This window comes from Nyctereutes procyonoides, unplaced genomic scaffold, assembly GCF_905146905.1.
Source record: "Nyctereutes procyonoides isolate TBG_1078 unplaced genomic scaffold, NYPRO_anot_genome, whole genome shotgun sequence".
Lineage (NCBI taxonomy): Eukaryota > Metazoa > Chordata > Mammalia > Carnivora > Canidae > Nyctereutes > Nyctereutes procyonoides.
Window position 1 is genome coordinate 40,753,069 of NW_026575159.1, and position 12,045 is coordinate 40,765,113.

Below are 12,045 nucleotides of genomic sequence, written 5' to 3' on the forward strand. Positions count from 1 at the left end.
ACACCACCCCTACCCAACTTCACCCAGCTTAGAGACAGAACAGAATGTAAAAGAACATCCGAGCCTCACTAACAGACCGCAGAAGAGATAGCTATCAGAATTTACAGATGTAGAAAAAGATGAAATTTGCATGACAGAATGGAAAAGGAGAACTAGAGAAAAATCACAGAAATCTGCATACGGTCCATTTAAGTCTTTGACCCCATATTAAACATAGGGAAGGAAAAATGACTTTTCTTCTACCCTTCTAGGTTTTGGCAGAGGTCTCTGTGTTACAAAACATGGAAGAAAATGAAAAGCAATATTAAATATATATATATATATATATATTTTATATATAAATTAAATATAAATATATATAAACTATATATATATATATATATATATATATAGAGAGAGAGAGAGAGAGAGAGAGAGAGAGAACCCCCAAAGATCTGAGGCTCAAAAGTCTGCCAGACTATTGAGGCTTATATATACCATCCTCAGCTAAGGAAAGAGATAGGAGCCTTCAAAAGCAGGAAGGCAATTCACAAGAAGGTAAGAAGAGGAAATGTTTGGCAAACAAATGCTGTCTTGCTCTGTAGATAGATCTCTCGGGAGAATAGTCTATTCCTGGTAATAGCTATCTTACTAGCCTAGGCCCCTTTCTAATGAAAATTTCCCTTACAAAAAGCTAACTTCTACTCTGTTTTCAGAATTTCCCCATGTCTGCAGTTTCTCAAAATAATCAGTTCAAAATAATCTTGGGCCCAAGAGACATATTTTGGGGTGACATATTCTTCTACCCTACAAAAACTATATAACAATAGTGAAGTAACCTCATGGAACATCTAGGAGAGTTAATAGACTCCATAAAGGCCTCATTTTGAGAGCAAGGCTAACTACTCTCAGAATAAAGTTTATATGCACAATAAGAAAGCTTAGAAACAAGTTTTGAAAGGAACAAGCTGAACTATAACTAAATTAACTACCTGTCAGAACAAAACTCAACATTCCTTAAAGAATGACTTAAAAAAAAAAAACTAGACTCTCGAAAACGTAGCATCTACAATCTACAACATACAGTAAAATTTAATTGACATGCAGATAATCAAGGAAATTTATCAATACAATAGAAACAGAACCAGAAATGACAGATGATAAAACTAGCAGACAAAACTTTGTAAGAGCTATTATTAATATGTTTTAAGGAGTTAAAAGAATATGTACTCCAAATCAAAATCCAAAGAGGCTGTTCGTAGAAAAAGGCACAATGTTCTAAAGTTTATATGAAAACTCAAAGTACTTAGGAGAGCCAAGAGTTTTTTGATTTATGCCTATGAATACAAAGTTTCAAAATGTATTATAAAACATTATTTTTTAAAATCACTGTGAAAGCAAGAGAAAGAGAAAGAGGAAGGGAAGGTAAGATAAAGGAGACAAACACTAGAAAATAACATTTTCAGTACATGTATCTGATAAAGGACTTATATCCTAATATTTAAAGAATCCTTACAAATAAGGACGCCTGGATGGCTCAGCAGTTAAGCGCTGCGTGATCCTGGAGAACCGAGACCGAGTCCCATATCGGGCTCCCTGCATGGAGCCTGCTTCTCCCTCTGCCTGTGTCTCTGCCTCTCTCTTTCTGTGTCTCTCATGAATAAATAAAATCTTTAAAAGAAAGTCTTAAATGAATCCTTACAAATAATAAGAAATAGGAAACAAGTGATTAATAATAATACAGTAATACAAATAGTAGGAAAACAAATGATCAAATAAAAATAGCTGTACAGATACTTAACATAACAAAATGTACACATGGCCAATAAGCACATTAAAATATATTTACTCTCATTGGTCATTAAGAAACGCAAATTAAAACTATAATCAGATACCACAATGAACATTAAGGATACAATTAAAAAGATGACAGATGTTGATTAGAGTCTGGAGCAACTAGAACTCTCATACACTGTGGTAAGGTTGTAAATCAGTACCTCTGATCAAATTAATCATAGGTTTGCCACACAGCCTAGCAAATCTACTCCTAGATATTTATCCAAGGGAAGTGAAAACATGTGTCCACATAACAATTTGTATAAGAATTTTGATCAGTTTTCATATTTCCAAACTGAAAACCATCCAAATGCCCAACAACGGGAATAGTAAAACAAATGTTGGTATATTCAAAAAATGTACCCAGCTACAAAAATGAATGAACTACTAATAGATACAACAGCAGGGATTGATTTTTTTTAAATCAATACTGAACAAAAGAATCCAGACATACAAAAAAAATCTGCTAAGTAATTCTATGTATATTAAACTCTAGAAGAGAAAAAAACATAGTGATAGAATACAGGTGAGTGGCTGCCTGAACCACTAATTGAGAAGAGGTGGAGATTTGCTGCATAAAGGGAAAAGGAAAGATTTTGGGGAGATGGAAATATTCTATACCTTGATTCGGGTACATTATATATTTGCCAAAACTCATGAAAGTATATATTCAAAATGGTGGCATTTTGTTCTATTTAAATTATACGTCTAAAGTTGATTATTTAAAAGGACTGAGCCTATAGGCAGAGAGTTTGCGTATAGTAAATACTTAAAGATTTAAAGTTATTATTGATTCCATAAAAATGCATTGAGCAATTTCTCTAGTCTCTGCTCGCTATTGACCATACACGTATGAAATAGACTGAAGAAGGACCTAATCAAACTCGTTTTCTACCAAGAGGAAACATGAGAGATAGTCATTGTGCTAAAAATAAATAAATAACAATTTCTAGCTGATCTGATGTTAGCCTTAGAATTTCTAAATTTTTATTGACATGCCTCTACATTTTATCCCCAAGTTATGCCCAAGCTTAAGAGATTTGATTTTTAAAGAGTATGATTTTTGTGGTGTTTGGTATTACCTATGCCTATTTTCTCCCATAAACAAAAACTCTTCTTTTTTGATAGCATCCTTTAAAGAAAAATCTTTCTTCAGACAAAGAATGCTACAAAATGTTAATTTTCTTTGACATTATGTATACACTAAGAATTAATCACAGTCAAGTTTAGTTTTTTCTAAATGTCATTGTTTTGGTTCTATGGAGGGTGTCACTGAAATCGTTATTTTTCTCTGAAGACTTAAAATGTTTACAAGGGAAATCATACAACCTAAGCCATTTTTATGAAACTCGACAGCATATGTAAAGAAAAAAAAAGAAAAAAAGAAAAGAAAAAGCAGCCTAGCTTTAGGCAAATTTTCTTCCAGCATGTTTTTTGTTTACTAGAGAACTCACCTACAACATAGTCATGGGGTTTGTTTCCAGATTGTACATTTTGTTTTATTTCAGAGCAGGAGCTCTTAAATCTGGGCAGCTGTTTTATAAATGTCTGTCTCTCCCTAGTCACAGGAGGATGTTGTGACCATATGGACAGATAAGCCAAACCCTTTCACTCTTGAGAAAACAAGCAGTTGAACATGGCCTAGAGATGGTAATGTCTGGTTTATGCAGGACATCCCAAGAATATTTATGAATAGCACATGGTCTGTGATGCATGTTTGTATGTGAGGTTAGACAGAAGGGAGGGGAGGTAAGGGCTGTTTTGTCTGGACAGTACGTGAACCACATACCTATGAGGTCTGCCCAGATATCATTCTTGAAACCAGTGGTACATCAAGCCGCACAATAGAAATGCTGGGGAAAGCTATCCTAAGAATTGCAAAAACAAGATGAGTATTTGCACAAGGCAGGTGGAGGTTACACAGCCAGGGAGGTTATTCAGGTTCATTGCGAAGGGGCCAAGTTCACGTCAAGAGGAACAGAAAAGAGGGCCAGTTTCAAAGAATGACTTGTGGACCACAGTGAAGTCATATGTCTTGGAGGACCTGAAACAAAGAGTGGTAAAGTACATGAAAGAATCTGTGATGAGACAAAGATTTAGAACTATGATAATAAATAGGAAATTGTACAATAGACTTCCCTTTCGGAGAAAGCATTGCAGAGTTTGTTTAGGAGCATGGTTACTGAAAGAAGTTATACAAGTCTGGACAAATGTTAACAGAACCATATAATAAGAGACATAGGAAACGATTTTTGTAAATAGGCTCTACAGCTGTCACTATACTATAAAGAAAAAGAGGGGCAGCAAAAGTTTTCCTTTACCTTAAGAGTGGGTGCATTCAATGAAAAAGCAACTTATCCCAAAAGGAAGAGGCAGTATGCCTCAGCTCTGTTCAGCAACATCAGCTGGTTCTCAGCAGATATCCGAGGATGACACTGAGTGTGCTGCCCCACTGGCCCTGCAAAAGGACTCTTATGTATACCTCGGGAAATGCTATCCTCAAAGGGCCAATTAAATGAAGGGGTTGGTCAACCGAACTAGCATTTGACTAACGATATTATGATAAACTAGGAGCACAAATTTATTTGTAGTCCAATAACATAAGGTTAACCTTAGTGAGAGAAGCACCTTGCTCTCATGTCAGCATGGTGCATCACTCTGAAGAACGATCATTAGGACTGTGCAGAGAAGTGACATAAACAGAAACAACCGTTTCATAAACATAAACAACAGCCATAGATGGATGTTAAATCGGGGGCTACACCAGGGAGTCTTATCAGGAGTGGAAAGACATGTCATTTTCATACTTAATTTATACAATTTTATGTTTACAAAATCTCTTTATTTTTTTATTTATGTAATGGTAGCTGCTGCAAAATCATATTGTGAATGTGTACTTTTTATTATGGATACATGAATTGCAGAATATATTTTACATTTTACTACCCAGGGTTTTATACTCTATAGTCATGATTAAAATTATACTTTGAGGAGGGGTTAAGGAATTTTTAAAGATAACACTTATGAAAGAAGTGGGTTTTTTTTCCCCAATCTCTAATCTTAGGATCCAACACTTGCAAAACAACCTTGACGTAATGAGAAAAAGATTTCAGAAACCCAGCCTACAATTAAGGAAAGTATAGAGAATGGCACACACACACTTTTGCAGAGTATTGAGAATATTTAAATTACTTGGGGGTCTCCTGGGCTGAGGGTACAGTGATTAGACTAGTGATCCACCTAATAATATTTCACCAAACTTTTATCATTCTCTGATTCAATGTATATCCACTGAGTACATATCATGCGCTAAACCATTCCAGTGGCTGAAAATACAATATTACTCTGCATCCTTGAATGGAAGTATGTATTAAATAAAACAAACATCAAATAACAAGAAGTATCATGATGCAAAATAACGCAGAGATAGGCAGCATAATTGGCCAGAAAAAGCTTTCTCAGAAGATCACATCTGAGCTATCTGAATGAAGTGAAGAAATGAGACATGTAACTATCTCTAGAAAAAGGTATTTTAAGCAGAAGAGGCAACGAAAATAAACTCAAAGCAACAATAAGACCTGTGTGGTCTTAGCAAGATGAATTAAAAGCAGATGGGCAGACACTGGATTCAGGGGGAGTCAGAGGCCGGATTGTAAACAGCCATGTAGTCCTGGTCACTGGTAGGGGTTGAATCATGTCTGTGTCTGCCTACCCCCCTCCTCCACTCAAAGTAAATAAATGTTGTACCCCTAACCCCAGCACCACAAATGTAACCTTAATTTGGAAATAGGGTCATTGCCAGCATAATAGGTTGTGATACCATACTAAAATAGTATGGTCCCATAATCCATTATGACTGGTGCCCTTAGAAGACATCCCTATGAAGACAGAGACATAGTGGTGCACACCCTGTGATGACAGAGGCAGAGATTAGTTATATGGCTGTAAGTCATAGAACACGAAAGACTTTAAGCAAACAACCCAAAGCAAAAAAGGGGCAAGGAAGTATTCACCTACAGATTTCAGTGGGGAGTACAGCCCTGCCAAGCCCTGATTTCAGCCTTCTAGCTTCCAGACCCCTGAGGCAACACATTTCTCCTGTTTTAAGTTACCGAGTGGTGGCACTTTGTTACAGCATCCCTAGGAAACCAACATAGCACATTTTTAAATTTTTAATAAACTGTATATCTTAGGTTTGAGGTTCGCAGTAAAATTGGGAAGAAAGTAGAGAGTTCCTGCATATCCTCTGCCCCACATACCACAGTCCCCTACACTAATATTGTCTACTAGAGAGGCACATTTGTTAAAATTAACAACCTCCAGTGACAACACATCATTATTATCCAAAGTCCATGATTACCTTAGGTGTCGCTCTTGGTATGGAACATGCTATGGGTTTTGTGTTTCTAACATTACAGTATCATACAGAATAGTTTCACTGCCTAAAAATCCTTTGTGTTCTATTCACCCTTTCTTCCTCTCTAATTGCTGGAAACCATTGATCTTTATAATCTCCATAGTTTTGCCTTTTTCGGAGTATCAAATAGTTGGAATTGTAAATAATTGCGGCTGCTATAGTCTGAATTGTGATCCCCTGCCCCAAATTTAATTTTTGAAGTCCTGACCCCCACTGCGACTCCATTTGGAGATAGGAGGTAATTGAGGTGAAATGAAGTCATAAGGATGGGGAGTTAAACCAAAATGACTCAGTGTCCTTCTAAGAAGAGAGACACCAGAGATAAGTGGGCACAGGGGAAAAGCCATGTGCTGACAGTGAGAAGGGAGCTGTCTCCAAGCCAATGGGAGACCCCTTAGGAGAAAGGAGCTTATTTATACCTTGATCTTGGATTTCCAACCTCCAGAAGTGTGAAATAAATTGATGTTCAAGCCATCCAGTCTGAGGTATTTTGTCATGGCAGCTCTAGCAGGCAGATACGATGTAGCCTTTACAGATTGGCTTCTTACACTTAAGATGCATTTAAGGTTCCTCCATGCTTCCCATGGCAGGACAGCTCATTTCTTTTTAGGGTCGAATTACATTCCATTGTCTGAAGTGCCACAGTTTATTTACCCATTCCCCTACAAAAGGACATTTTGGTTGTTTCCAGGTTTTGACAATTATTAACTAAGCTGCTGCAAAGATTCCTGTGCTGGCTTTTTGTGTGAACAGAAGTTTCAACTCATTTGGGTAAATTCCAAGGAATGTGATTGTTGGATTGTATAGTAAGAATATGTTTAGGTTTGTAAAACAGGCCCACTGTACTCCAGAGTGACTGGACCATTTTGTACCTCCACCAACAATGAATGAGAGTTCCTGTTGCTCTCCAATCTGACTAGGCGGCTGTCAGTGATTTGGATTTTGATCATTGTTGTCAAAGTATAGTGGTATCTTGTTGTTGTTTTGACCTGCCATCCTCTAACGTATATTATGTTAAGCATATTTTCATATGTTTATTTGTCTTTTGTACATCTTTGGTGAGGTGTTACCTTTGCCTTTTTTATGTTATATATGATGGGAATATGGAGAGGTTTGGGAAAGGAGAAGCATGATCTTACATCTGTCTTAAGAATGTAATTTTGATTAATACATGGCAAAATGACCTGAGGAGAAGATAAAAAGTAGTAAGAGAAGCAGCACAGAAATTAGTTTGTCAATCTGGAAGCTATTACTGTAGCCATGGCTTGCTCTAAAACAATAGAACTGGAAATAAGGAAAAGTAGTCAGCTTATATACAAACACAAATATAGATTTTTCCTATAAAACCCGATTACTTGTATCTATTTTGTACATGCACTATGGATTTCCTATTGGATGAGATGTGTTAGGTGAGAGGAATAAAGCATCAAAAGGTAATGAATGGATGACTAAAATTTGGTCTAAACAAGTTGTGAATTGTTGGTGCTATTTGTTGTATTGTAAAGCAATGTCATAGGAGCAGTTTTAGGAGTAAAAATCAACATGAATTATTTGAGGTTCAACCTAATTCTTAATTTTTACCTCCAGATTGGTGTTACTTGGAAAACATAGGTTATCGATGTACTTGTTTAACATTAATGGGAATTAGAGAATAAGTTATGAAAATTTATGTAAATAATTTTTCATACTGGTTTATAATTCAAGGCATTATCGTATGGAGTATATTCATTAACAGCAAGATTATCAATATTCTTGACTGAATAAATGTTCATTCATAACACATTTCCATAATAGGAATCATCCACAATGGCACTTTTGACATTTTGAGCTGGATAATTACTGTTGTAGGGAGCTGTCTTATGCATTGTTGGGTGTTTAGCAGCATCTCTGCCCTCTACTTTCTAAAGGCCAGAGGAACACTTCACCACAGTTGTGACAATCAAAATTATCTCCAGACATTATCAAGTGTCCCCAGGGTGAAGGAAAAATTTTCCTGTTTGAGTTCCTGCTATATAGTAAGCATGGAATGATTTCAAGGTTATTATAAAGCTATGGTTTTCAATTTGTGTTACAAGGGATTCTAAAACGCTGAGGAAATTTTATTTGAAAATGTTTTGTAGCTAAAGCATTAAACAGGGGGAAAAAAACTATGAAAAAATCATGTAAGACAAAAAAAATATATGAATCATATAACTTACTTTATATCCACCCACACACATACGCACACACGCACACACATACATACACACACCAGATTCCAAGGAGGGAAACACAAATATAAACTAAATTAACTGATATATACTTAATATAGTGGAAGAGAATGATTTTTTTTTAATTCTCCATAACATTTCAGGTATTATATCAGTTTGTGGGTGGAAAACCATAATGAAAGAAGAAATGCAAATTTTTCTGCCTTAAGGGTTAATATGAAAATGTTAGTTATATAAATGGCATCATCATAACAGAAATTTACGTTTGTTCCAGAAAAGAGATCATCAGTTGAAAATAGAAATGGTCTTACTCAGGTGACATCTCTAAGATATAAAAAAATATTACTGAAGTATCTAGAGATTTTGATAATAGTGAAAGAAATTACTTTTGAGAACTACTTTAAAAATGTAGTGAAATTTGAAATGAAATCTTAGGATTTGAATAAGCTCAGAAAAATTTTAAAGGATAAAAAACTTAAAGCAGTATATATAGACAGCATCTAGGGGATATAGAGCAAAAAGTGTATTTTCAAAGTTACTTTAGGAGAACAGAATTGATTAACATATGAAAAAAATAATTTGATAATCACATACAGGCACACCTTGGAGCTATTGCAGGTTTGGTTCCAACTATGGCAATAAAATAAATATCACAATTAAGTAAATCCAATGGATTTTTGGTTTCCTAATGCACATAAAAGTTATATTTACAGTACACTGTAGTCTATTAAGTTCACAACAGCATTATATAAAAAAAATAAGTATGTGCACTTTAATTTAAACAGACTTTATTGTTTAAAAGTGCTATCATCTGGGGATCAATGGATGGCTCAGTGGTTTAGTACCTGCTTTCGGCCCAGGGAGTGATCCTGGAGTCCTGGGATCAAGGAACATATCAGACTTCCTGCATGGAACCTGCTTCTCCCTCTGCCTGAGTCTCTGCGTCTCTCTTCCTCTGTGTCTCTCATAAATAAATAAATAAATAAATAAATAAATAAATAAATATTTTTTTTTAAGAAATGCTATCATCTGAGTTATTAATCAATCATAATCCTTTTATTGGTGGAAGGTCTTGCCTCGATGTTGGTATCTGCTGACTGATCGGGGTGTTGGGTGTTGAAGTGTGGGGTAGCAGTGGCAATTTTTAAAAATAGGCTATCATGAAGTTTGATATATCAGTTGATTCCTCTTTTCAAAAATAACTTCTCTGTAGCATGAGATGTTGTTTGATAGCATTTTACCCAGATTAGAACTTCCTTCAAAATTGGAGCCATCCTCTCAAATCATGCTGCTGCTTTATTAACTAAGGTTATATAATATTCTATATCCTTTATTGTCATTTCAACAGTCTCTGTAGCATCTTCACCAGGAGTAGATTCCATCTAAAGAAACCACTCTCTTTGCTCATTCAGAAGAAGTAAATCCTCATTCATTCCAGTTTTATTGTGAGATTGCAGCAATGCAGTCACATCCTCAAGTTCTACTTCTAATTCTAGTTCTCCCGCTATTTCCACCACATCTGCAGTTACTTCCTTCACTCAAGTCATGAACCCCTCAAAGTCATCCATGAGAGTTGGAATCAAATTCTTCCAATTCCTGTCAAGGTTCATATTTTGACTTTTTCATGAAACATGACTGTTATTAATGGCATCTAGAATGGTGAATCCTTTCCAGAAGGTTTTCAATTTACTTTGCTCAGATCCATCAGAAGAATCACTATCCATGGCAGCTATGGCCTTATGAAATGTATTTCTAAAACTTAAGATGTGAAAGTCAAAATCACTGCTTGATACATGAACTAAAGAATGGATGGTCGGCTAACAGCCATGAAAACAACATTCATCCCATTTTATGTCTCCATCAGAGCTCTTGGGTAATCAGGTACATTGGCAATGAGTGATAATATGTTGAAAGGAATGTTTGTTTTTGATCTTTTTTTTTTTCCAGGCAGTAGGTCTCAACAGGGGGATTAAAATATTCAGTAAGCAAAAATAAAACATAAATAAAATAAAAATTAAAATTAAAATAAAAAATAAAATATTCAGTAAGCCATGTTGTAAAGAGATGTGCTGTCATCCGGGCTATGTTGTTCCATTTATAGAGCACAGGCAGATAGATTTAGCAAAGTTCTTAAGGGCCCCAGGATTTGGGGGATGGTAAATGAGCACTAGCTTCAACTTCAAGTAACCAGACACATTAGCCTCGAACAAAGAGTCAGACTGTCCTTTGAAGGTTTGAAGCCAGGCATTGACTCCTCCTTTCTGGCTATGAAAGTCCTAGGTGGCATCTTCTTCCAATAGAAGGTTGTTTCATGTACGCTGAGAAGCCGTTGTTTAGTGTGGCCATCTTCATTAATTATCTTAGCTAGATCTTCTGGATAATTTGCTGCAGTTTCCACATCATCACTTGCTGATTCACCTTCATATTTATGTTATGGACATGGCTATATTCTGAAACCTGTGAACCAATATGTGCTAGCTTTAAACTTTTTTTCCTATAGCTTTCTAAACTTTCTCAGCCTTTATAGAATTGAGGAGGATTAGGCCTTTGCTCTTGATTAGGCTTTCTGTCAATGGAATGTTGTGGCTGGTTTGTCTCCAGGTACTAAAACTTTCTCCATTTCAGAATAAGACTGTTTGGCTTTCTTATTATTTGTGTGTTCACTGAAGTAGCACTTTTAATTCCTTTTAAGAATTTTTCTTTTGCATTCATAACTGTTTGGTACAAAAGGCCTAGCTCTCGGCCCATCTCAGCTTTCAACATGCCTTCCTCACTAAACCTACTCATTTCTAGTTTTTGATTTAAAGTGAGAGACATACTACTCTTCTTTTCACTTGAACATTTAAAGGCCATTGTGCGGGTTATTAATTGGCCTAAGTTCAGTTTTATTATGACTCAGGGAATAGGAAGGCCCAAAAAGAGGGAGAGACATGGGGGAATCGCTGGTTGTTGGAGCAATCAGACCACATATATTTATTAAGTTCACCATCTTACATGGGTACATTTCGTGGAATCCCAAAACAAGTACAATAATAACATCAATGATCACTGATCACAGATCAATGTAACAGATATAGTAATGATGAAAAAGTTTGAAATATTTTGAGAACTGTTAAAGTGACACAGAGACATACAGTGAACAAATGCTATTAGAAAAATGACACCAAATGACTTGCTTAAAGCAGGGTGGCCACCAAAGTTCATTTCGTAAAGAATGCAGTATTTGTGAAGGATAATACAGTGAAGTGCAATAAGATAAGGTAAACCTGTAATTCTATTTTAAAATGCATAGGGGCAGGAACTATTTTATTTATCTGATTCATTAATATATGTTCTTTCTATATGGACACAATTAAGTACCCGTAGATATAACATTGAACAAAACAAACAAAAATTCTTGCGTGGGAGATAGCTAATAAATGAAGTAAATAAGGGATGGAGCGATCCTTGCAGACATCTAGGGGTAGAGAGGCTGCAAAAGCAAGGGCACCAGGGTGGTGGCATTCCTGGCTTGTCTGAAAAGTAATAAAAAAGGCCAGTGTGGCCAAAGTGGAGTGAATGAGAAAAAAGCCATTAGAAGGTGAGTGCTGAGAGGCGATAGAG

General features: G+C 35.8%; 1 pseudogene; it reads right to left on the reverse strand.

The window, feature by feature from the left end:
• Positions 1 to 9,487: 9,487 nt before the first annotated feature.
• LOC129502463 (tigger transposable element-derived protein 1-like) lies at positions 9,488 to 11,295 on the reverse strand (annotated as a pseudogene).
• Between the last annotated feature and the right edge of the window lie 750 nt (positions 11,296 to 12,045).